The sequence below is a fragment of the Neomonachus schauinslandi genome, chromosome 1, assembly GCF_002201575.2.
Source record: "Neomonachus schauinslandi chromosome 1, ASM220157v2, whole genome shotgun sequence".
Lineage (NCBI taxonomy): Eukaryota > Metazoa > Chordata > Mammalia > Carnivora > Phocidae > Neomonachus > Neomonachus schauinslandi.
The window spans coordinates 97,259,093-97,285,230 of record NC_058403.1 but is presented as its reverse complement, the minus strand read 5'-3'; the positions used below and the strand labels follow the sequence as shown (position 1 = coordinate 97,285,230).

The window sequence follows — 26,138 nt, the reverse complement described above, 5'->3', positions numbered from 1 at the left end:
TGAAATACCCATTCCTGTACATGATTGCCTATTGGGCAATTACAAAGACCAGATAATAAGATATTTTTCTGATTGTGAACATTCCTTTGATTATTAAAAAAATCTCAGTGTTTTAGCAATATTTATTTCACTTGGTTAACTAATTTAACATGTTACTCATAACTTGTCATATTTTAAAATAAAAATGAATGTAGCATTTATTTTACAGAACTTAAAGAGGAAAACATTTATTTAGTGACAGCTCCTTATCACATGTTCAAGTTTAATTTTGACAACCATACTCAAGGAAGGGTATTATTATCCTCTGGTTCAGATGAGGCAATGGAGGCTCACACAGCTTGTGTGTGGCAGGTCCAGGATTTATTCAAGCCCAGATGTCAAATCCTGAGTTTATTCTGCTGAACATCAGCATCTCACTCATTGTCCAAAATAACTGGGGGTTCAGTTGAATAAAAGAGGCACTGTATGATGAATCTTAGTGTCAGGTCTGGAGTTAGAGAACCTGGCTTTGAGGCTAAGATTTTTCTCTCACAGCCCTCCAATCTGCCTGAAATTTTCCCAAGAAGAGAATGATTATTCTTCAAACAAGAGCATATCAATAGCTATATTTGTAAATTGTAAAATACCATGCAGGTAATGTTATTACTATTATTATTATTTTAAGTAGAAATAACTTAAATATGATTTTTCTCCACACAGACATTTGACATAATAAACTTTCCTTAAGATTATCAAAGTTATGATTTAATTGTTAAATTCCATAGCTTCTTTATTATCATTAGTCTGCTTAATTTCTCTGTGGCATTTGACTTTTATTTACTTATTTGTTTATTATTATGTTTTGGGGGGATGGTAAGGGTCAGAGGGAGGAGATGGGGGGATGGGGTAACTGGGTGATGGACATTAAGGAGGGCACATGATGTAGTGAACACTAGGTATTATATAAGAGTGATGAATCACTGATATCTACCTCTGAAACTAATAATACACTATATGTTAATTAGTTGTCTTTAAATTAAAAAAAAAAGGTTATTTTAGGTAGTCTCTGAGTATTATTTATTCCAACTCTATGTAGATTTGAAAGCTCCCCTCCTTTCCATTCTTACATTCATTGCCTTGGTTGGGATCCTCAGTGATTCTTGTCAGATTTCCCACAATCACCTTCTAAATGGCCCCGTACCACCCAAGTCTTCAGGCCACAAACAGCATCATTAATTTAGTTTGTCTTCTTAAAATATTAATCTTAATTTAAATGTAATTTGCCCCCCAAATATATCACAATATCTAAAAGTCCCTCTCATAAACTAGAGTCATATTTAAAAAGTGGAACCCTGGGCGCCTGGGTGGCTCAGTCATTGAGCGTCTGCCTTTGGCTCAGGTCATGATCCCAGGGTCCTGGGATCGAGTCCCACGTCGGGCTCCCTGCTCTGCCGGACGCCTGCTTCTCCCTCTCCCACTCCCCCTGCTTGTGGTCCCTCTCTCACTGTGTCTCTCTCTGTCAAATAAATAAATAAATAAATAAATAAAGTCTTTAAAAAAAAATTTGAAAATTTAAAAAAATAAAAAATAAAATAAAAAGTGGAACCCTATGTAGACAGACTTGAGTTAGCACCTCACGTACTATTAACTAGTTGTGTGTGAACTTAAGACATATTTCTTTGAAGCACCGAATCTCCATCTTTAAATGGAATCATAAAAAATGTGAGAATTAGAGGGGCACCTGGGTGGCTCAGTCGTTAAGCATCTGCCTTCGGCTTGGGTCATGATCCCAGGGTCCTGGGATCGAGCCCCGCATCGGGCTCCCTGCTCGGCGGGAAGCCTGCTTCTCCCTCTCCCACTCCCCCTGCTTGTGTTCCCTCTCTCGCTGTGCCTCTCTCTGTCAAATAAATAAATAAAATCTTTAAGAAAAAAAAATGTGAGAATTAGAGAAAATATATGCAAAACACGACCACAGTGTTGGGAACACAGGGGGTGTTCAATAAATCGTAATTAAGAACTGTCTAACACATCCTTTCCCATCTAACCCAGTAAACTAAGCATCAATAAAACTGAGATTTTCAGCATTTTTTCAAATATGTCTAGTCCTTTATCTATTTGTTCATGTAGTTCCTCTACCTGGACTATCCTTTTCTACCTTGGTTCCTAAATAAATTTCTCCTCATCTATAGAGATTATATAGTGTGTGTGTGTGTGTGTGTGTGTGTGTGTGTGTGTGTGTGTGTGACACAGAGAGAATCATCCTGTGACATTTAGGCAGCATGTGTTTTGCTCTTATCATATAATTCTTTGTCACTTGAATAAGTCACTTGGGTAAGGAGGCATTCTGCTTCATCTCTCCAGCACCTGGATTACTTATATATTCAGTAAATATTTGCTAATGGAATGAAATGTAGTCTTTCTAAAAATGCTTACATAATAGAATTTTGTCCAAATTTAATTGTAACTCATTTTTTCTCATAGTCTTTTTTAAAGATCTAGTTTTTTTATCTGTTTTCTGCTTTTTCAATAATTTTTCCCCAAACCTTTTACCACATTATAAAGTTACTAAAAAATATTACCACAAGTATAAAGGAGGGCTATTATTTATTTTTAAATAGCAAAATGGCAGGAAAGAAGTAGAAAAAAGTTACATCAAATGTTCAAAAGTAATTATTGATCATACAGGGATTAAGTTGTATGGTAGAAAGAATACAGGCTTTGAAGATGATCTGCTTAGGACTTTTCTTGTAATAGATTTGTGATTCTCAGTAAACTTATGAAACTTCTTTATTTCCGTTACTTGAATGGGATTAAATACCTATGTCTGAGATAGGCATGAAGATTAAATGCAAAGTAAATATGTAAAATTACTGAACGGTAGTTGGAATAGAGTACGTATTCAATAATTGTCACATCTCATCCATATCCTTACCACTTCTACTTAAATGGAAACATTTCCTTCAGATTTATAAAAGTCAGATTTATATAAAATTTCAAATAAATAGGCAAAGAATAAGAAGAGACAGTTTGAAGAAAATGCATTAATTAATAAATATAAATATATAATCATTTTCTATAAAAACTAAAAATATAAATTCAAGTGACCTTGAGAGTGCATTTTATATTCATTAAAGTAGCAATTTTTAAACATATAACAACTAATTCTAGAATGGTTTTAGTAAACCTGGTGTACTAATTTATTACCGTTAATACTACAAATGTATATAACCCTTTCATAAAGTTCATTATACTTACACATAATAAGACCTATAACAATGGCATTTAGCTAGATATATTTCTACTATTTTATTCTCATTAAATAATTTAAAAGAAATTGAAGGCTATAAACACTAAGCTATTTATTGTGGCATTACCAGAATTAGAAAAACTTGATGGAAGCAGCCAGAATGTTAGAATGATTAAATGCATAATAGTGCCATGACTTAATATATAGGAATACTACTTGAGCATTAAAAGCAAAACACAAATATTATATAGTCCAGTGCTGTTTAAATAAAATATTATGTGAATTACAAATGTACTTTTAATTTTTCTAGTGGCCACCTTATAAAAGTAAAAAGAAAGGTAAAATTAATTTTAGTAATATATTTTACTTAACCAAAATATTCAGAATATTATTTCAACCTGTAATTAATATAAAAACCTTATCAATGAGTTTTGCCATTCTTTGTTTGCTACTAAGTTTTTGAAATCTGTTGCAAATTTTACATTTATAATGTATTTGAATTTGGACTAAACACTTTTCCAATCTCAATAGCCACATGTAGCAGGCTGCTACCTTTTTGGACAGAGCAGATTGTGGGCAGATATTCATGACAAATAGAAATATTCTTAATAGCATATACACTATTATTTCAAACTCCTAAGAGGAAGCTCATTTATGTTTTTGTATGCAAAAGTGTAAAAAGAGTTAGGAGAGTGAGATTAGGGCTCTCTTTACATAAATTTAAATATTCTCATACTTTTATTGTTTTTCTTTTAATAAAAAAGTCTTAAGCCTTCAGACCAGTGCTTAATTTGCAAACTATAGATACTCTGACTATATACCTTCATAGAAAATGATGGTGAGCTTCAATTTGTAATACGTTCACATTTTAACCCTGTTTCTGTGGAATTAATAAGTCTTTCCAATTCAGAGCTGTTTGGTATGCAAAATAGTCTGAACATTTTCATAGAGAGTAACAAATAAATGACCTTTCTGGACTAAGTCAGTCTGGCAGCCTACTATTTTTCACATTTCCAACAGTCTATATTTGGTTGATCCTGTGAGTTAATAAAATAAGAAAATGTATTTAGAATCTTATTAATAAGAAAAAATATCTAGCATTGTGCCTTTCACATATTGAACACAAAATGCATACATATTGAATTTAATTTATTTGATGTTTCTTCAATTGAATTATAGACGGATTTGTTGAAACCTTTTCCTTGGTAAGATTTCCTTTTTCTTCATCTATTCCCCTATGATGCCTCAGAAGGAAAGAAAGCCAGAAACATGGACAACAAAAGTCTTAGAACTTTTGATAGATCTGGAAGTGAACAGAGTTCTTTCATGTAACCATTTTCTACCCAAACATTTCTAAATGAGTGAAATAGGTCAAGATTTTTGCTTTTCATTTTTTTACAACCTTATTAAGTTATAATTGACATGTAGGAAGATGTTCATATTTAATGTATATAACTTGATGTGTTTAGGCATAAATGTACATCCCTGAAAATATCACCAACATCAAGGCCATGGACATATCCACCCTCCCAAACTTTCCTCTTATCCCGTTTATTACTTTTATTATTTGTGCATGCATGTGTATGTATGTGTGTGGTAAGAATACAACTTAACTTCTACCCTCTCTTCAATAAAAAATACAGTTTTGTCAGTTTAGGCACTATACTATATAGTAGATCTCCAAAATTTATTTATCTTGAATAACTGAAACACTGTGCCCTCTGACAGTCATCTCATTTTCTCCTCCCATGGACCCTAGTAATCAGTTTCTACTCTCAGTTTGAGTTTGACTACTTTAGACTTCACATATAAGTGATATCATATAGTACTTGTCTTTTTCTTTGTGGCTTATTTCACTTATTATGATGTCCTCCAGGTCCATCTGCATTGTTGCAAATGGCAGATTTCCTTTTATAAGATTGGATGATATTCCATATAGATATATATCCATATAAATATATAAATTTAAATCCATATAAATATATCTATAAATATATATATCAATTAAAAGATACATTAAATACTACATTTTCTTTTTCCTTTCATCCATAGACAGTTGTTTCCATATTGTAGCTTAAGTTAAGTTGTTTCCATATCTTGGCTCTTGTGACTAATGCTGCAATGAACATGGTAGTGCTCTTCAAGATTCTCTTGAGATCAGTCCTTTTTAGTGACATGTTTATTCAGATTCTTTACCCATTTTTCAACTGGTTATTTCGGGTTTTTTTCCAGAGATGTATGATTTTCTTATATATTTTAGATATTAACCTATTATAAGATAATATGGTTTGCAAATATGTTTTCCCATTATGTAGGTTGCCTTTTATTTTGTTGATAGTTTCCTTTGTTGTGCAGAAATTTTTTAGTTTGGTGTAATCATACTTTATTTTTGCTTTTTGCTTTTGTTGACGTGATTTAGTGTTGTATCCAAAAAAAAATATTGCCAAGACCAATGTCCAGGAGCTGTTTCTGTTTTCTTCTATAGTTTTACTGTTTTGGGTCTTACATTTAAGTCTTTAATCCGTTGGAGCTGTTTTTTGTTTATGGTAGATATAGGTCCACTTTCATTCTTTTGCATGTTGATGTCATTTTCCCAATACCATTTATTGAGGAGACTATAATTTCCCATTTTGTATTCATGGAGCTCTTGTGAAAAATCAATTGGCTATCTATTTGTGTTTTTGGTTTTTTTTTTTCTGAGGTGTCTATTTTGTTCCATAGGTCTATATGTCTGTTTTTATGCCAGTGCAATATTGTTTGGATTACTATAGCTTTGTAATATAATTTGAAATCAAGAAATGTGATGTGTGTACCTGTGTTCTTTCTCAAGATTGCTTTAGCTATTCAGGGTCTTTCGTGGTTCTCTATGAATTTTAAGATTGTTTTTCTATTTCTCTGAAAAATGCCATTAGAATTTTGATAGGGATTGAAAAATCTGTAGATCACTTTCAGTAGTATGGACATTGTAGCAATATTAATTTTTTCAGGGGCGCCTGGGTGGCTCAGTCGTTAAGCATCTGCCTTCAGCTCAGGTCATGATCTGAGCGTCCTGGGATCGAGCCCCGCATCGGGCTCCTTGCTCGGCGGGAAGCCTGCTTCTCCCTCTCCTGCTCCCCCTGCTTGTGTTCCCTCTCTCTCTGTCTCTCTCTCTCCGTCAAATAAATAAATAAAATCTTAAAAAAAAAATTTTTTTCAGTCCATGAATATGAGATGCCTTTCCATTTATCTGTGTCTTCTTCAAATTCTTTCATAAATGGTTTATAGTTTTCAATGTACAGATAGCTCACTTCTTCAGTTAAATTTATTATTAAATATTTCATTCTTTTTGATGCTATTATAAATGGGGTTGTTTTCTTAATTTGTTTTTTTTTTTTAAGATTTTATTTATTTATTTGACAGAGAGAGGCACAGCGAGAGAGGGAACACAAGCAGGGGGAATGGGAGAGGGAGAAGCAGGCTTCCTGCCGAGCAGGGAGCCCAATATGGGACTCGATCCCAGGACCCTGGGATCATGACCTGAGCCGAAGGCAGACGCTTAACGACTGAGCCACCCAGGCGCCCCTTAATTTGTTTCTTGAACACTTGTTGTCAGTGCAAAGAAATGTGACTGATTATTGTATGTTGATTTTGTATCCTACAAATTTATGGAACTTATTAGTTCTAACAGTTTTCTAGAGGAGTCTTTAAGGTTTCCTAAATATATAAAACCATGTCATCTGCAAACTGATAATTTTGCATCTTAATTTCCAATTTAGTTAACTTTTATTTCTTTTCCTTGTCTAATTGCTTTGCTTAGGACTTTGAGTACTATGCTGAATAGGAGTGGCAAGAGTGGGTATCCTTATTTTGTTCATGATCTTAGAGGAAAATCATCTGCTTTTCCCTGTTGAATATGATGTTAGCTGTGAACTTTAATATATGGCTTTCACTATGTTGAGTTATATCCTTTCTATACCGAACTTTCTGAGAGTTTTTATCAAGAACAAATGTTGAATTTTGTCATATGTTCTGCATCTATTGAGATGACCGTATGATTTTTATCCTTCATTTTGTTAATGCAGTGTGCTACATTTATTGATTTACAAATGATGAATCATCCCTGCATCTCAGGGATAAATCCCACTTGATCAATGTTTATGATCTTGTTAATGTGCTGATGATTTCAACTTGCCAGCATTTTGTTGAGGATTTTTGGATATCTACCAGTAATATTATCTTGTAATTTTTCCTTTCTTTCTTTTTTTTTTTTTCTTTTCTCTTCTTTTCTTTCTTTCCCTTGACGGGCTTTGGTATCAAGATAATGTTGGTCTTATAAAATGAGTTTGGGAGTGTTCTCTCCTTCCCCCACTGTTGCAAACTACCCCAAATAATGGAGGCATTCTGTTTCCCTCCATTTGCTGGGTGAGAAAAGACAGGATTGGTGTCTGCATGTGTGATAAGAACACAGTATAGCTTCTACCCTCTTTTAAGTATTAACTACAATATTATTGGTGATAGACACTATGCTATATAGTAGAATTGTGCCTCTGCTCGGTGCCCCACAAGACTGGGGAAGCCAGGCACTCACTTAGCATTCACTTTCCCCTGTGGGAGAAATCACTGGTCAGGCGGGTCTCTCTTGCCCCTGAGCTGTGCCACATTCAGGGAGGGGTGACACAGATAAAATGAAACATTTTTTCTTATCTTCTACCTGCATCTATTCTTGGATTTTTGCTCTAGTGAAGTGCTTGAATCTCTCAACTGGACTCCTGGACTCCCATAAACTTATTTTTATTTGTGGGCAGCTATTCAAATCAGTGTTTCTGTTGGGAGTTGAGGGTTAAAACCTCCTATTCTATTATCTTGCTGACACCACTCTGAGCTTTTCTATGCCTTTCATGTTATATTAATGATTATTTATCTTTAAAAATATTTATTTAAACTGCAATATGATTCTTATTCTCTTGGAATTACATTTCCACATAATTTTAATTTTTTTTTTTTTCCAAATCAGTTTCAAGCTGCTTGAGGACAGGACGATTGTTTATTATTTCTCACAATGCCAAATAACCTTAGATGGTGCTATGCCTAATAAAATCTTCAAAATGTGTTAATCTGATTTGATTTATAAACACTAAAGTAAATGTAGATAGGATTAAAAAACATAAGCACAAGGATTAAATTTATGTTTTCTTTCTAGATAATAATGGCATAATACAGTAAATAATTATGCATTTCATTAAAGAGGAAAAAAGTGATTAAGAGTGAAATGGTGGAGATGACTTAGTGGTGTGTTCTTTGAAAATGTTGATAAAATTAAACAAAAGGGTTTGTTTTGGGTTTTTTTGTTTTTTCTTTATAACTCTCTGTGCAGAAAAATCTTTATATCTCAGCACTTGATTATCAAATGAGCTATGCCTTCAGACCAGGTGTGATCAGTTATTGATGGTACTGGATCCCCTTTCCATCAGGCTGCTACAATGATTCAGCTCCATTTTATTACTTTTTCCTCTTCTACCCTACTTTTCACACCACTATGTTAGGTTATTGTTCAAAAGAATGATCATAACTGAAGTTATCTAATCTAAAGCAGATTTAGGCTGTAAATAAGAGTCTGCTACAATTTGTAAACACTCCTTTGTTCCAGAAACCCATTCTTCATTTGCAAATCCCCATAGCTATGGCTGCACAGTCTATCATCATCTATAGTGTGCAAAGCCAGAATGTGATTACATATATTTTATAAAATGGGAACTGCTGACAACCCAACCCACTAGTTATTTCCTAGTAAAAGCATATTAGTATGATGCACATATAACACCATAATGTATACTGTTATGTATCTAGTAATTAATTTCTTAATGACTCACTAAATATTTATGATATTTTCTTATTATAACAAAATCTTCAGCTTCCCCAAGAGCTATCCTAATTTAGGCAGATATTTAAATAGAATCACTTAATTATGCTTGTTTTTCAGTTGTCTTGGGAACAATGTAATAATACTAGTAGAATGTTTTCTTCAGAAATGAAAAATAAGGGGCGCCTGCGTGGCTCAGATGGTTAAGCGTCTGCCTTCGGCTCAGGTCATGATCCCAGGGTCCTGGGATCGAGCCCCGCATCGGGCTCCCTGCTTGACGGGGAACCTGCTTCTCTCTCTCCCTCTGCTGTTCCCCCTGCTTGTGCTTTCTCATTCTCTCTATCAAATAAATAAATAAAATCTTTAAAAAAAAAGAAATGAAAAAGAAAACAATTTTGAAGATGTGTAAGCTGTTTAAAGATCAAATTTGGAGGATAATACGATCGATTGTGAGTAATATTATCAGTGCACTAGATGATAGAGAAATACATAGATATATAGATGGATATTTTTATGCTGGTAAATTTCATTATTGTGGATTTACTGGGTTTCTATTAAATTATTTTAACTGCTGCAACAAATTTTCAGATTGGAATGTATTGATTATTATATGCTTTACAATAGTAGCAGCATTTTAAAAGAAGTCCCTAAATACCTGAGGCAATGAAGCATTTATTCTAATAGATCTCTTAGCATAAAGTTTTGCTTAGTGCACGATCTGGATAACTTTGCTGAATTTCCTTGCCTTGATCAGCATAATGATGTTTCAGTTTTGTTCTCAGAATATCAAGTGTTATGCTTTAATATAAATGGTAATTCTTTATAGAAAATGACAAGGGAACAGAAAATATGCCAGCTGTACTTCTTCTGAGTCCTATGACTTCAGATCTTTGCCTTCACAGAGTTATCCCCTTTGACTGAGAACATGATTGTAAAATCTGATTTTGGCCTGATCTTTTAATTTTGTTCTTTGGTTTCCCCCGGAACGGTGATCTGTAAATTCTCAGAGGATACTGAAGCTTCCTGAATATGCCCACTTCTCAAGACATAAGGTAACTAAAAAACTTATAATTTATAAACTAAAAAATGTCAAAATATATGTATCTCCCAGGGTTTGGTCCTAAGTCATCCTTTCTTTCCTGTCAACTTTATCCCTCTAGGTGATCTATCCAGTCCCGTAACTTCTAATGTCATCTGTAGCAAACAGTCCCCAGTCTTTATCTTTCTTCCTGTCTTCAAATCTATATATATGAGTGTTTATTTGATTTCTCCACTTGGGTCTCAGAACATAATTTCCTCTCATCTTCCTATTGTCCTCCCATCCTCCTCCTCCAGTCTTTCTCATATTGATAAATAGCATCACATCCAATCTGTTGATTAAGCTAACCTAGGAATTATCATTAATTGTCTTTCTCTCAGCTCCCATACCATACTCATCAGAAAATCCTGTTGTTTCTTTCCAAAATACATCTCATTTGCATTGCTACTACCCTACTTCAAGAAATCTTTGCTCATCTGGGCTAATGCAATAGTCTATTTAATGGTTTGTCTGGTTCTACTTTTGCTCCCTAATTAGCCATTCTCCACACAACAGACAGTGTGATCCTTTAAAATTCATGGCACTCTTCTGCTCAAAATCCTCCAATGGATTCTCATTGCACTTAGAATAAAACCCAAGCTCCATACAAGTCTCTACATGATATGGTCACTGCCTCCCTCTCTCTCTCCAGTCTTAATTGCTATCTCTTGCTCCTCCTCATTGACTTTGCTCTAACCACACTAGGATACTTTAAGTTCCAGGAAAACACCAACTTATTTCCACTCTTGAAGCTTTGCATCTGCTTTTCCCTTTGCTTGGAGCTCTCTGCCCTCTGACTTTCATGCTGGGCTTGCTGTTTTTATTCAGGTCTCAACCCAAATGTCATCTTCTCAGAGAGACCTTCTGAAAATCAATCTAAAGAACTACCTCAATTCCTCTGTTTCATCCACTATTTTATTTTGTGCATAGCAGTCATCATCACCTGAATTTATCTTACTTGTATATTAAATTTTTCTCCTCTATTTGGAACTGTGATCTTTCTATACTTTTGTTACTCTATCTCCCACCCCTAGAAGAATAACTGGAACATACTAGGTATGTATCCTGGGACTGTAGGGATACGTGAAAGAGAAAAAGACAAAAAAACAAAGATAGTTTATGTGCAATATGATACTGAAGTGCTTGACATTTTACCCATGGTTTGAGTAAAAACTGGTTTGGGTAAATACTGATCTGTAGGATTCTTGGATGCGAAAGATTCTTTGGACAAATTAGTTTGGAAGATTCCATTAGAGATTTATAAAACTTTTTAGTCTATTATTCTATAAAATTTTATAGTAAGGAATCTTAATTAATCATATTTGATCAAATGAATCCTAAAGTTAATTGGCCCTAGAAAATATCCCCCCCCCCGTTTTGACATATTGACTTTTGGAATTGCTGATCTAAATCAACACAGTGTCCCACTTGGAAAAGAATTAAGGTAACGATAAGGTAATATCTTTTTTTTTTTAATTGTTTAAAATAAAGCCTCAATGAAAAGGAAAGACATATTTGTTTTTGAGAATTTTGTAGGAATTAAAAATGGCTACACTGAAAGAAGAGACAAAAATATGCTAAAGAGAAAATTTGGTAAATAGCAGTTAAGATCTTAGAAATCCATAAAATAACAATAGCAAAAATTAAAAAGGAAAAATGGGTACTTTAAAATAGTTTCAGATTTAGAAGAATAATATTGGGGAATTTTGAACAGAATGTAGTCAGATTTCTAAAAAGTATAATTATCAAACTTATTCTTTATAAAACCTATAAAAGATGGGATACATAAACATGAATATCCTGGTTATAGTTAAGGTAAGTGATGTAAAACCAGACGTTTGAAGTTAATCAAGAGAGATTAGGGACATTAAATTAAGAGATATAAGTCTGTGAAATTTATAATTAACCACAATGTGGAGGGATAGTTTTTAACAGCTGCTCTTTAAAAAATCCTGTTTTTAGCTACATAAAATTTTACCAACATGGCTGTAGTGCTTTGAACTTTCATCATATATTTATGCTTTGCTTTAAAGCTTATGAAGAGCAAATATGAAAGTTTGTCATAGATAGGGGATGTATTATAACTCCCAAATGAAAAAAAAAAATGTGCATTTGAATTCCCAAGCCTCTATATACCTATCCACAGAATCACTGTTATATTTTTAAACCTCATTCTTGGAAACACTGCAGATGTCAGATCAATTTAGAAGCCAAAGAATACCTCTGGGGATGACATGGCAGCAACTGAAATAGTGTTTGGCCAAATTAAGAATGTATGCCAAAGATGCCAAAAATCACAGTAACCTGGCAAGTGGATAGCTATTATTTAACTGTATGATCATTACTGGTTTCTCTACTGAAAAACTACCGGCTGTTTATGCAGTGAAATGGAGCCCATGATTTAGGCAGAGTATCTCTCTGTTTTGATGTCAATAGTAGCTAGTTGGGGATTATACCCAATCACAAAATAGAATTTCTCAAGGAAAGTACTTGGGAAGGAAAAAAAATATCTTTTAACAAATTATATTATAACTCACTTAGAAATAGAAATGGAACAATATCAATTCAGAGATTATTTTCGCTATATAATCTTAGTATTCAGAATGCTATTCATGTTCTGCACTATTTATATATTTCTTTCTTTCTGGTACAAACAGATTGGCCTGATCTCAGTTTGCTGCAGAACATTTCAATTTTAAATTTTTATTCTGTAAGACAACTAATAAGATAATTATTTTTAAATAACTTTCTCTATATGTTCATGATTCCTGGATCTCATTCCAGGAATGCAGGATGAGGATTCCCTCATCTGCATACTGGTCTTACGGTATTGATGTCATGCTGTTTGGAAAGAACTTAACTTTCATAATTTTTAAAATCCCAAATTGGCCAAAATTGCTTAAGTGCCTCGAAATGCAACATGTGTTCTTACATTTAAGAGAGTTGATGATATTTATAAATAGCTTCTTTCTCTGGATCCACATTATTGTCCTCCTAATGGATAATGCTTAATGATAACATTGTTTTAAAGTGGGAATATCTGCTATTTTCAAAATGCTGGAATTTTTCTATTTCATCATTAAAGGAAGAAATTGATAGTAAAGACTACTTCAAAATTATAAATGTATATCCTCAAAAAGTCTTATTAGGAAATTAATTTCATTTCTGTAAGCCTCAAATGTAATCAAATAGTCCCATTAATCACCCATGTGTAGTGGAAAGAACATTAAATTTGACCTGTGTATGTGTCCTGTCTCTTCCAGGGAGAGTGTATTTGATCACATCACTTCTCCTAAATGTACTTCTTTGGTTAATGACATGAGTGTAATAATACCTAACCATGCAATAGTGTTGTTTGTAAAGAAATGCAAAGAATTATTACTATTAACATCATTGTCATTTTCATCATTACCCATTTACATCATTATGGTTATTATCAAATTTAATGGAGTCCATGAAAGATTTCAGAACTTCCACATACACAGTTACAAATATGAACCCACTATTTATGGGTAAAAGACAAAATTTAGAATTTAATATACAATCAAATAACAAACATAATTTTGACTACTTTTTATCTTTTCTATACTTGTACCTGTCAAAATTTCTAAATTGCTGTATTGGACAAATAATAGAAGATACAGAAAGTATAAATTGGAAAATGCAAATGTTTAATTCAGGTAAAATAAATTACTAGGTGCTTCTCAGCTGTTTCATGTCCAAGTTGAAATCACAGAAAAGGCTTTGGGCAATCACAAATAAATTGATGCTACATTTATGTGCAAATTTAACCTCCCACATAATGTTCTAAGTGATGTGGTTGTATCGGTTTTAGAAACTGACAAAGAAATTACATTTGCTAGGGTTCCTATAAAAGAGTGACACAAAATAAATTATAATATAACATAAAAATTAGTTTTGATATGCAAAACTTTATGCCCTTTATGTCATGTATGCTGGACAATGATAATCTAATGGAAAGTTAGATTAATTAAATAATCCAGAAATTCTTTAATCAAATATGCAAATTCAAGTGTTCTTGACAGATTGAATAATCAGCACTGTTGAGGGCAAACCTCCATATCTAAGAAGCAAAACAAAGAAAAAAGCACGCACATCTGGGCAAATAAATCTGTCTGAATCCTTTATCATTCTTTATCAGTTTAGTTTTTGTATTGTATCTTTTCTGAGTTGTGCACTGGTTTTGTGTGTTTTTGTATAACCATAAGAACACATAACATGCTAAAATATAAATAACTGAGCTTGAATAGACTATCAATAGTGTAATCATTCATTTATCCATCCACCTACTGAGGAAACAAAGATATCTGAGTATTTTTAATTGGCATTGTAAATACAAAACTAAATGTCACCGCTTAAAAATAATGATTAAAGTCTAGTATGATAAGTAGTGCTACACACACGCACGCACACACACGCACACTCAGCATAGTGTTGGACAAAGAAAAGTGTAATTTCAAATTTGCCACATAGAACAAGGAAAAACCACTTGAACTAGATTTCGAAGCCTACCAGGGATTTTTAAGTGCTTAAGACTGAATTGTTTACTTCGGGAGAGAGAAAAATCATGTGCAGTAGCAGAAAGGAGTAGCATGAGTTGAGTTGAGGTGGGGCCAGATAAAAACAAAAGTAGATGGGCACCTGGGTGGCTCAGTCATTCAGCGTCTGCCTTCGGCTCAGGTCATGATCCCAGGGTCCTGGGATCGAGCCCCACATCAGGCTCCCTGCTCAGCGGGAAGCCTGTTTCTCCCTCTCCCACTCCCCCTGCTTCTGTTCCCTCTCTCACTGTGTCTCTCTCTGTCAAATAAATAAATAAAATCTTAAAAAAAAAAAAAAACAAAGGCAGAAACTAAATCATAGAATACTTTGTAATTTCATTGAAGGAATTTGTAATTTGTGGAGTTTAGACTATGGCTAATATTGTACCCCTGCTGCCAATATAACATTTGAATAACAAAATATGATTTTTGGTTTTGAAAATTCCTGTAAGAGCAGTAAGTCTAACGAATTGAAAGTGTGTAGGGGCAAAGACATAAAGTAGGAGGTTACCACATAGTTTTGTAAGACATAATGAGGACCTAAATTAAGCCAATGAAGTGAAAATAAGAAAATGTGGTGAAACAGTTTGCGGACGGCTTGGAATCGGTGCTGCAGGCTGGTGCCTTGCCTCCGGGGACCCTTCCCAGCTGTCTGTCCAACTCGCTCCTGATGCCGGTAAACTTCTGCAAATGGTCCCTGCCCTTGAGCCTGCCGGAAGTGGATGAGCAGCCCCAGCATCTGCTGCCGGTCAGATACACCAGGGCGGAGGTAGCCGAGCTGGGCAAATTGCTGACCCCACCTAGGTTAAGAACTGGCCCACCAGTGTTGCATAGCATGTCCTTGATCTGGGTAAACTCTACACTTCCGGATGACAGATCCGGAAGCGCCCAGCAGGAAGGAGCACAAATGCAGGGACTGGCACCCTTTTCTGGTGGTGAACATGAAGGGCAATGACATCAACAGTGGTACAGTCCTCTCCCATTAGGGCAGCTCTGGGCCTCCCATGGGGATAGGCCTTCACTGCTACAACTGGCTGGTTTAAGAGCAGAATGGGTCACTGAAGTGTGACAAGCCCATTCCCAGCAACCCATCCGGAGACCACTGTGGCAAAATCAAAGTGGCATCCTTCCGCAAAAAGCATGAGCTCGGGCCGCCAGTGGCCGGCATGTGTTACCAGGCTGAATGGGATGACTATGTGCTCAAACTCTATGAGCAGCTGTCTGGGAGACAGAAACCATCCCGGAGGTCTCCAGCTGTGGTCTCTAGTTCAGTGATGCATGTAGATTTCTCGGCTTCCCGGTTCTCGTTCTCACAGGCGAGGCCTGAGCAATCAGGTAGTGGTTTAGGGTGACTTTCCCTTCTGCCTATCCTTTATAATTCTAGAGGGTCACACCCTGGTTTATGTTCTCATCAAATTTGAACTCCATTTTGGGGGATATTTTGGTGCTAGGATGAGGTCATCAAATTGTGAAAAGAATAGCAACCCAGAATTTAAAGAAGAAAAAATGCAGGTAAAAAATCAGGTCTATGGTAATAGAGCAGAGCATCAACGAATCTTTAAGAGAGGTTTAAAAAAGAGAGAGATTCATTGCCTCTGCTTTTGTGAGCCTGAGTCCAGAATTGTGCAAGATGGCATTTTGGGGGCATTTTTTCACAGCCATGTCTCTCACCAAGACAGTCAGAAGCTGGCCTGTCCCCTAGACCCCAGTGTAGTACATCTTGGACTTGTTACTGGGGCCAGTGTCCCACTCTGGCTCCTTTAGAGAGCAGTACTGGAAAAAGCAATAGGGAGAATTGCTTTGTGGTTAAGGCCAGGCTATCTCCCTGAGGTGCAGGACTGGGTGAGAGGCTCTCAGAAATCCCAGCTGCACCTGTTAAACTGGTTACTCTTCGTCTGTGTAAGAAAACGGATCTGGAGTTGTGGAATGTTATGTTACTTCTGCTGTTTGCTTATAGCTGAATAAAAATAAAAAAACATTGTGTGGGTGAAAAAAAGGAAGGAAGGAAGGAAGGAAGGAAGGAAATGTGAAAAAATTGGTAGGGATATAGTAATCTATTGCATGTGAGGTCAGGACCCTGAGAGAGAGGGAAGATCTGCCAGAGGGCTCTATGATTTCAGTTTTGAATAAGAAGACTGTATTTTTTATATACAAATCAGAAAACTTACGAAAGTGAAAGAGAGTTCTAAAATAATCAAACTTTTATAATGTTGACATTTATATCTTAATGAATTTGCTGCTTTTATATTAGTGAATACATACTTTTATTTCAAACTTTTTTTTTTAAGATTTTATTTATTTATTTGACAGAGAGAGAGCACAAGTAGGCAGAGTGGCAGGCAGAGGGAGAGGGAGAAGCAGGCTCCCCGCTGAGCAGGGAGTCGGACGCGGGGCTTGATCCCAGGACCCCAGGATCATGACCTGAGCCGAAGGCAGCCGCTTAACGACTGAGCCACCCAGGCGCCCCTATTTAAAACTTTTTAAAAATAAAATTATTTGTACAAGTAAAAATGTGTACTTGTGTATATCAAAGCAAAACAAAACATTGAAAAATTACATTAAGTAGAATTACTGTCTTTGGTTTACATTTATATACTTTAATCAGTTTCTAAGCAGTATCTGTCTCTCAAAGTATGTCACTATAGAACATATTTTTTCATGTGTCCGATGATTTTTTAAATAAAATTGCTTGCAGTGTTTTTCAAAGTTGTATTTTATGGTTAATAAATTTGAAGTAATTGACTGCCTCTATTGTTACAGCTCTGTAGGCCAGAAATATTTTTAATTGAGAACAGTCTTCTGTATTTTTCCTAAAGTACATGTAAACTCAGAGTTAATTCTGCTAAATAAAAGATCTTCATTCTATGTTTTTTATTGAAATACATAAAAATTTTAGTTCAAGTATTTTTACCAGCACTGTTTTTTTCCTTTATTCAAAGTAATGTTTTCAGTATAATAAAATTCATCAAATAAGATGTCTCTATGATTCTTTTCACTATCTCATCAAACTTAGATGCTGCAATAAACAAAGTCTGTCTCAATTTCATTCTATCCTATAACAGAATATTAATTTATTCAGTTAAAAAAAAGAACCTTTAAAAGTTTTTCTCAGAACACAAGTTACTGTGTAGCTCAAGTGTAGACTTTCAGAAATAAATTATGTATCCTGTTTGAACTCTCATCATCTGATTTTCTAGATTATTTTGTTTCCGTAGGAAAAAAATTTTATTCCTTCTATTTCCAAGTTTTGTTTCAATTTTCTGAAAGTGTTAAACTTGACATTTTTAAAAAAGATTTCCAACAAAAGAGTGAAAGTTAACTAAAATTTAGAAAACTCTTTTACAACATAGTTCAATACCATTGGAAAACACTGAGATTGATTTACAAGGTTGCTTTAAAGGCTAAAACATTTAAATAAATTTATTGATGGTGGGGAAAAAAGACAAAGTGTCAAAGCCTCTGTGTAAGTGGCTTTGTGTATGTACAGAAGCTATAGTTTATGGCTTGGCGTATTAGATTGGCAATATACTGAAATTGTTTGGAGATAATTATTAAGTTTGTGTGTATAAAACAAATTCCAAATATATTCACTCTCTGTACATTTTTAATTCAAAAAGAATATTACCTTTACTATGACTTCATGATCTACAAATATTTACATTTTTATCTTTGTAAAAGCTTATCATTTTAGTCTTCAAGGTTGAAGTTTAACTATTTTAGAATTGTAATCACAGTAATCTCAGATGTTTCACCATAGAATAATTAACTTCCAAAAGCTTTAGAGACCATTGATTAGATGAAAATATAACTATTATTGGAATTAAACTGACTTTATATTTGAAATAACTTGAGACAATTTAAACCATGTATCATTTAACCCTTTGCAAAGTTCTTTGGAAAATAGAGCCAACCCATGAACAGTTGTTGCTATACTTTTCGTATATGCATAAGAAAACTGGAGATTGGAAAAGTGAAATTAATTTAAAATAGTCATTTAATCTAAATGAAAAGCCATATTTCACAGAGTAATATATATATACCCATTTTCTATATTAATTAAATTGAGATCTACTGGCATGATTTTCTTTTTAAAATTTTTAACTAAATGCTATTGTTTCCCCCTGAAGATTTGGTTTTCCTGTGGCATGTGACATCATAGCTCCACATACAGTAGATGATCAAAGTTACAGATATTCTGTGCAACTCATAGCAACCTTTAGTAATAGATTTTATACTAAACACCTATTTCTTAGATTTTAATTTTTTTGGTTCTTTGCTGCTAAAAGAGTTTATTGTAAGATGAAAATTCCAGCAATCAGTGAAAAATTAGTTATAAATATTCAGCATAAAATATGTTCCCCTAGATATGGTTCACTGGTTCATTAACTCATCTAGGGAAGGAAGAGATAGTTTTAAGTTATGATCATGAGTTCAACTTGGGCCTGGTTAGCTGTTGATGACTATGGTACATACAGTTGGCAATGACAAGGAAATATTTGTGAATATTGCTTTGGAGTACAAGAGCATGTTGTAAGATAGAAATACAAATTTGGAAGTTTTCAGCATATGGGTAGTAGTTGAAACCGTGTGAGATGAAAGATTAGGTAAGACATTTTCAGCACTGATACTTGTTGAGCAGTTTCTGGGAGGTCTTTGGACATTGACAACAAAGGAGAGAATGTAATGTTATTACTTTATGCTAAATGACTTGGGTATTGGTTTCTTGTAGCTGCTGTAACAAATTACCACCAACTTGGTGGTTTAAAACAACAGAAGTGTATTCTCTCACAGTTCTGGATGCCAGAAGTCCACAATAAGTATCACTGGACCTGTAGCAAGGCGTGTGCATGGACACATTCCCTCTGAAGACTCTGGAGGAGAATTTATTTTTTGCCTTTTTCAGCTTCTAGGGGCTGCCAACATTCCTTGTCATATGGCCACATTACTCCCATCACTGCTTCATATTGTCTACCTTTCTTCCTTTGTGGTGAAATCTCCCTCTGCTTCCCTCATAGGCTTACATGTGATTACATTTAAAGCCCGTTCAGATAATCCAGGATAATCTCTCCATCTCAAGTTCTTTAATTTAATCACATCTATGAAGTCCTTTTTGTCAAGTGAGGTAACCACTGTTCATAGGTTCCGGGGATTAGGATGTGGATATCTTTGGGAGTAGGAGGCTAATATAAGTAGGAGGCTAATCTTTCATCCTCTATCATCACTCCTGACTTTGGAAGACTTGGTACAAAAAAAGTAGTGTAACGTCTCATAATTTTTTATTGATTGAGATGATATTTTGGATATAGTGTATTAAATAAAATACGTTATTAAAAGAATTTTATTTAAAACATTTTTTTCAATATAGCTACTAGAAAATTTAAAATTGCATATAAGTTAACATTGCATTTCTATTAGCACTGGTATAGAATGTGTATGAGTTTCAATCTCTTCATCTTACAGAGAAATTGCTATTTGCTTACAAATAGTTAAAATTCTTGAAAGCACACTAAGTTAATTAAACGTTCAATTTTACTCTATGGATGTACTTTGCTCTATTGTAATCCGTATTCATTCAAACTATTTATTGCTGCTTTTCTATATTTCACAGCAACAAACCAAAAGGACTTCATGTGAAATTATTGACTACTCTGTGCCTCTCGGCCTCAATTAACCCCTAATTCTATGCACCTGGGAGCCAAAGCAAACCATAAGGAGCCACAAGCACTACCCTGATGAAGCATCTCTGGAAGGAGGTCTCACATGGTGAGTGCTAGACTGACTGGCAGTCTCTTAGAACTGAGAGGAAATAAGGTAATTTTTAGGAGTTTGACATTTTCTTTCAAAAGAGATTGTATTTAAAGGGTGAAGGGTGGTGAGGAAATAAGGGTAAGGGGAAAATGTTTTTGTTGGGGAGGGATCCAAGGAGAACTTGTAGGAAAAGAAGAGTCCTTCCAGGAAAGGAGGTTTGTGATTTGAGAGGACACTATATGTGGGCCTGGGGGAAGAGGTGAAAAAGAGTGTTGGGGGGACACCTGGGTGGCTCAGTCGGTTAAGTGTTTGCCTTCAGTGGCTCGGGTTGTGGTCCTGGGGATCCTGGGATCGAGCCCCACCTCAGGCTCTCTGCTCATTGGGGAGCCTGCTTCTCCTTCTCCCTCTGCCTGCCTCTCTGCCTATTTGTGCTCTCTCTCTCTCTCAAATAAATAAATAAAATCTAAAAAAAAAAAAACTTAAAAAAAAAAGAGTGATCAGAGGAGAAAATCTAGGAGATTCTAAGCAGTGAAGGTCTGGTGAGAGGGAGAAGAAAGGACACTACTATTTACCAAGCTTCTACTCTTTATCAGGTATTTTCATAAATGTTATCAAAATTACACTTATAATATTCATTTTTGCAGGCCAAAAATTTGAGGTGTAGAGGCATGAAATGATTTTCCTAAGGTCACATAACTAATAAGTATCAAGGGCAAATTTAGGATCCATTAATTAGTGGGTTGATATTCTTTAGAGTGTTAAAGCTAGACTAAAAGGTGAATCTGTGAGGGTAGAAAACATGGCAAGTGACTTGAGAAAAGGCCTTTTAACTAGTTAAGTTTTTGAACTTGAGCACCTCCCCAGCCTTGCGCTGTATTTGTAATAAGCATAGACCTTTGGATTTATATAAGTACCTATAAGAAATATAAGCATATTTAAACTTTAGCCTCCCACAGACCTAAAAGAAACATAGTCAAAAAAACAGTTCAACTTTTAGTTAGTTCATCTGTAAAAATGAAGGCATTAAAAGAACTACTCCAGGGGCGCCTGGGTGGCTCAGTCGTTAAGCGTCTGCCTTCGGCTCAGGTCATGATCCCGGGGTCCTGGGATCGAGCCCCGCATCGGACTCTCTGCTCAGCGGGGGGCCTGCTTCTCCCTCTGCCTCTGCCCCTGCCCCTGCTTGTGCTCTCTCTCTCACAAATAAATAAAATCTTAAAAAAAAAAAAGAACTACTCCAGCTCATAATGATGTGATTTAAAGGTACCATGATATCACCTCAGCCCGCAGAATTCCCAATTGTGTATTTCCCAACTTATACTAGTCTCCTTAGAAATCATTGCATTTTCATTTCACCCAGAACTATTATGGGCTCAACACCTTTTCTTCAAATATTAGCACTCCCCTCATTTCAGTGGACTCTTCCATCCAGGGCCTCTGAGATACGTTATTTTATTGATGACCTTCCCTGACATACTACTAAGCTCTAATCACCTAAGCATCCAGTCTATAAGTAGATATGACAGAGCAGCTGCTGTAGATGAGTGGAAGAAGATCCTACACACTAACGAACTTGGCTCACCATAAATTTACAAACAAAAACCAAAAAGAACTTTCCTTCTTGCTCCTCTTTGGCAGCCTCCTTTTATTAATTGCAGCACTTGTCTTAGGCTCCCTCATTTTACCTCATTTCGATGGATCACTGCCTTGACATATAGAGCTTTTCACCCTTCCATGAGATCTGAGGAAAAGAAAGCACTTTAAGAAAATATCTTTAACTAAGCTCTATTTCAAATCCTTTTTTATTTTCTTAAAAAGGTATTTGTCATCATTTACTTTTCTCCTATTATCTTTAATTTTTCCTTTTCTATTGATTCTTTTTTATGTCCTAATCAATGACTAACACCTTCTTTTTAAGTTTTGGCAAATCAATAAGAGAAATAACATATCATTGTTCTTTAAATTAACTTTTCTTGAATTATGTGATTAAAATTTTAAATGTTTAGCAGCCATTTCATTCCCTACCCAGTGAATTGTTTTTTGAATATCCATGCAACTTTTTCTACTGATAAATTAGTATAAACTTTGCAATGTTTTTTAAGCTTTTTAATGAGTTAATATTAAGCATTTGTCATATTCATGACAAATTTTTTTTCAGCTTGTTGCCTCTGACTAATGTGTAAGAAATGGTAGAAATCAAAAATTTAATCTATCACAGTGGTCATGCTCTTTCTGATATCTTCAAATGCTTCTATACTTAGAATATCTTTTGCATTATATATTTCACATTAATACATACTTATATATTTGTGTAATATATCTGGGTTTTTTTTTGTTTTTTAAAGATTTTATTTACTTATTAGAGAGAGAGACACGGAGAGAGAGCACAAGCAGGAGGAGCAGCAGGCAGAGGGAGAAGAAGGCTTCCTGAGCAAGGAGCCTGATGCAGGACTCGATCCCAGGATCCTGGGATCATGACCTGAGCCGAAGGCAGCCACTTAACCGACTGAGCCACCCAGGTGTCCCTCTGTTTTTATTTTATTACTTTAAAGGTTTGAATTCATGTGGAATTATTTTACTCTTTCTCATAATATCACCAATGTATTGCAGGTCATCAAAATAGCAAATCATCTTTGACTTATCCAGCTTAATTCCTATTTAGTGTCATTAACTTAGAAGGTACAATTTTCCAAAATTAAATAAAGCTTACAGACTTGCTGATTCATTCTATTAGACAATAAGCATACTAAGGATAAGAATCCTGTCATATTTGTAACCTTAGCATATAATATAATAATTTGCTTTACAAAACTGGGTTATCACACTATGTCAATGTCATGATAATTATTTTACTAATACAATGCTTTGCAGGGTCTTCTTAAATTTATGCTTTTAACCAAGCCAACTTATATATTATTCAGTTGTCCTCATTCCTTACTTCTATATTCTTTCTTCTTTCATTGTGGCTTTAGATGATGTTGGCATAGTCTCTTCCCTGTTTCTCATTCTAGAATTCAACTGCTTGATTTCAAATAGTATATACTAACCAAGTGTCTGTTCTTCTTTCTGACCACTTTAGATGACCACCCATTTTCAGTCCTTAGGACTCCCTGTATTCATGAACTTTTCAATGGGACTGGCCTTATCCATTCACAAATGTGGCAGTCTTCACTCCCCAAAAAGGCTCTACACTTTGGACTTTCTAATATCACCTGCAGTAAGAAGAACACAATGACATAATTGCTTATTGACCATATATCTTACGAGAATATTTTAATACTGACAGCTGACAGCTCTAGCAAAGACTAGAAGGGTTCAGAGATTTCTAATAGGAAATTATTAAGCAGATTGCTTGATACATAGACTGTATGGAGAAAAAGTAAAAGAAAAAAAAAAACAGAAAGAAAGAAAGAAAAAGAAAAAAGAAAGAGTAGCAATAAAAGAAAAGCAGACACAAGTCCTTAATGTTGGAAAACAGCTTCCTATGCAGTCAGATCATTGAACTTCTGTGAGGAAGTAGACGGAATTCACAGTTTAAAACTTCCTGAGGCACAGTGTGCCTGGGTGACTCAGTTGGTTGACTGTCTGCCTTTGGCTCAGGTCATGATCCCAGGGTCCTGTGATTGAGCCCCGCACCAGGCTCTCTGCTCAGCTAGAAGCCGGCTTCTCCCTGTCCCTCTGCCTGGTTATGCGCTCTCTCTCTCTCTCTCTGTCAAATAAATAAATAAAATCTTTAAAAAAATAAAATAAAAAAGTAAAACTTCTTGAGGCAGTTTAGAGAATGGAGAGGAGGGACAGACAGAGGGAACTAAATAAGAAGATAGTGTGAAGATCTTGATAGAATAAAATTAAGTACTTAGTATTGCCTTCTATATATATATATATTTAGGAAATAGACTTGAAGAAGGAAAAACAGGTATAGATGTTGTTTTAAGACTAGTGAGAAGAAAAATAGTAAGTCAGAGACTAAAACCGTATAGGTAAGCCGTAAAGCAAGATTTGTAGAAAGAATTAGAAGTATGAGACCTCACAGTTTTGCTTAAGGCCAACCTCTATTCATTTTCATTCATGCACCAGGCAAATAAGAGTAATGTAGAAATATTTCCTGTCTTTTATAACTCCATATTTGCACATTTTTGTAGGAGCTATATCATAATTTTTAGGAAATATATTTTTTATGTTCAATAAGAAAAATTACAGATTTACAATGTCTCTTTTGTTCATTAAAAATAATAGCAGCCAACACATATTGAGCACTCACGATAAATCAGACACTATGCTAAGTTCCTAAATCATGTTTCATTTTATTTTCACAGAAACCCTATGAGATAATACAAGTGTAATACACATTTTACAGATTAGGACACCGAGGCTTAACTGGTGAGCATCATACAAATGTAAGTTGCAGAGCTGGGAACTGAACCTAGGAATCTAATCATAGAGCTACTATAGAATAAAACCCTAACTAATATTAAGTCATACAAAATCCAATTTCCAATATTAGTAATATAAAATTACTAATATGTTAAGAATATTTGTATATGTGATCACTTCAGCTTTACAAACTTAATCTTTTATCCATGGATATAATAGTTGTATTTACAAAATATATCTTTGTTTGCATTTGTAAGTGATATACTAATAACAATTTGCATTTTTATTGATGACTCAGGGCTCCGACAATAGTCATTTAAAATAATGGAAGAGATGTAGTTCATTGGATTAAATCTAAATATGAAAGGTCATATCTTCTGACTAGATCTCATGAATAAATCCATAACCCCATGACCTTTCAACAGCATTCTTTATTTTAAGTGCAGGAACTAATAAGAAATGTGAAATGGGTATCTCTGTGAAGTACATTAAGACTGAGACAGCTGTCTCCTCAGGTTTGCCTAAATAGCAATACTTGATAATTCCAAAATTTAGAGTGGTTGATTATTGAAATCTAATTGTACATTTTAAAAAATTATTTGGAGATTTTGGAAGAAAAAAAGAGTATTGAAGAATAATGAATATATTAAACGTGAGGCAGGCTTATGGGGATGATAAGTTTTTAACAGAGGAGAGGGGCAGGAGATTTTATCAGGAAAGTAAATTTGCATATTGCTCCAGAGAAATGCGTGAAAAGAAAGTAGATAATGAAAAGATAGTTTTGTTGGTTTATTTTTGTTATACTAATTTTGATATGCCAGCTGGGAGGAACATGTGTTCCCATTAACCTCTGGTCCCTAGCTGCTGTTCGTAAACCCTCCAGATGGCCTTATGGCTAAAGATTACTCCTGATCATCTGAGATTGGGCTAAAAGGGCCTTCGTAGTCCCTTTTAGGATATTGTTCAATTTGAAAAAGAAACTTTAAGAAAACCTTACTTTTTTTTTTTCATTTCTTTTAATTTTGGTAAAATACATTTAACAAAGAATTTATCATCTTAATCATTTTTAACTGTACATTCAGTGGTATTAAATACATTCATAATGTTGTATAACCATCACCACCATCCAACCTATCTACAGAACTATTTTTATCTTGAAAAACTGAAACTCTATACTCACTAAATAACTCCTCATTCCTCTTCCTAGCTCCTGGCAACCAACCACCATGCTACTTTCGGTTTCTGTGATTCTGCCTACTTCAGATACTTCATATAAGTAGAATCATGCAGTGTTTATCTTTATGTGACTGGCTTATT

The 26,138-nt window shown here is 34.7% G+C and overlaps 1 pseudogene; it reads left to right on the top strand.

The window, feature by feature from the left end:
* The first annotated feature begins 15,372 nt into the window (after positions 1 to 15,372).
* On the top strand, positions 15,373 to 16,054 carry LOC110591709 (annotated as a pseudogene).
* Positions 16,055 to 26,138: the final 10,084 nt, after the last annotated feature.